This window comes from Trypanosoma equiperdum (genome assembly GCF_001457755.1).
Source record: "Trypanosoma equiperdum strain OVI genome assembly, contig: ctg_1488, whole genome shotgun sequence".
In the NCBI taxonomy this organism is placed as follows: Eukaryota; Euglenozoa; class Kinetoplastea; order Trypanosomatida; family Trypanosomatidae; genus Trypanosoma; species Trypanosoma equiperdum.
This window is the reverse complement of record NW_027123491.1, coordinates 1-1,736: the sequence shown is the minus strand read 5'-3', so window position 1 is coordinate 1,736 and position 1,736 is coordinate 1.

The following is a 1,736-nucleotide window of genomic DNA, read 5'->3' as shown; positions in this document are numbered from 1 at the left end:
CTGCCGCTTTAGCGGCTGTGATAAAGAAGAAAGTCACAACTTTCTGGGTTAGAGATTTAGCCCGCTCTTTTGGCATTCTACTCTATTTCTGTGACCTTGTTTTTGCGCTGTGTGACGGAATGGGGATGCAGTTGGTAACGTTGATATTGTCTTTTTTGTCGCCTGTTGTCGCGGTTGGCGCTAGTTATATAACTTCTGTTGCTTTGTCGCTACCTATTCGCACTGCTTTTAATTTGGCATTGCTTTTGCAACGAGGTAGACCTCTTGTTGCGCCTACCTATTGAGCTTCTCTTAGTTGTGGTGTCGATTTGTATTTCTGGCAGCTTTTTGACCTCAACTTCAATTTACTTAAGCACAGTGCTGCTTTTACTTTTAGAATTTATCAGCCTTAAACTCAACCCCCTCTTTTAAACTTTTACAACATATTTCATTATATTAAAAATCCAATATCCTCCACGTGCCAAATATTTTTCAACTTTACACAAAGATTTCGTACCAAACTTCATTCCTTCCAATTCTGCATACCAAGTAAGATGTTTCACAATTAACTTCGCTTTCTCTTCTCACGCAATAGGCTGCCCTGTAAAATTAATGAATGGGGCTTCTCCAATCACACCACTATTGGGAATAGTTAAAAATCTTTCCTCATAATCCAATCCAATCGTTCCACTCTTCAAAACAAATATCTGTCCAACAGCTTCTTCCTGAATTGCACTCCATATTAACAATGGTTTATAGACACTTTGTTCCGAGCACCATTCAACGCCACCTTTAAGCAATTATCCAAATGTATATTTAAAAATTCTTAAGTGCTCAAACCATAGCTATCACACCACATCCCTAAAATAAGGTTTTCCACTAGAAGGTGATTTTAGCAAGTGAGATAACTTCTAATTCTCTTCTTTTCCTGATGTCAACATTAGAAAACAAGTAATATCTTTAAACATGCTTTATGTGAATATCACCCTCAGTAAAACTCTTCTTATTTCTGCAGTATTTTACATAACATATTACACAGATTTACAATACTTATAAAGGTAGGATATTATAACATCAGATCCGTCAACAGTTATTACAATATCCTCATCACTTGCATCCTGTTTATCTAAAAATTCCATAACCCATTTAGGTCTTTTGACATGACTATACAAACCTCCTATCGCATTTGTAATAATTTCAACATTCCTTAGTTTGTCACTCAATATGAGTCCACACCTTTCTTTTTCTGTATGAGTTTGAACTGCAACTACAAGCCCTCTGGGATTCTTAGGATAATTATTTGTTATATTTGTTGTTGTGCCCTGAAGATATATTGAGCTTGCACAAAATAAGTATAATATCAACAGTGACAGCAAAGATTCCAAGGTTCCAAATTCATTTCCCGAACATACGTTTGAAAATTGAGAGGATATTTAGAAAATAATAGTAAACATTAAAACAAAGTGAGTTGCGACAGTGAGGTGTTCACGTAGGTAATAGCTTGATAATTTTATTATGATATAGCTGTTGATGATTGTATATTAAGTGTCTGCAGCACACCTTTGAGCAGAAAACTATTATTTCAGTTTTAAAAGTTAGCTTTAACTACAAACAGTGTTACACACTACGAAATTCTTCTATTATTATAATTATACAATTCCCTTCCTTGCATTCGGATAGTAGATATAGTATCTACTTGCACTGATACATTGTTATGTCCTCAAAGTTTCACTAGTTAATTGCGGTAAAACCCCCAA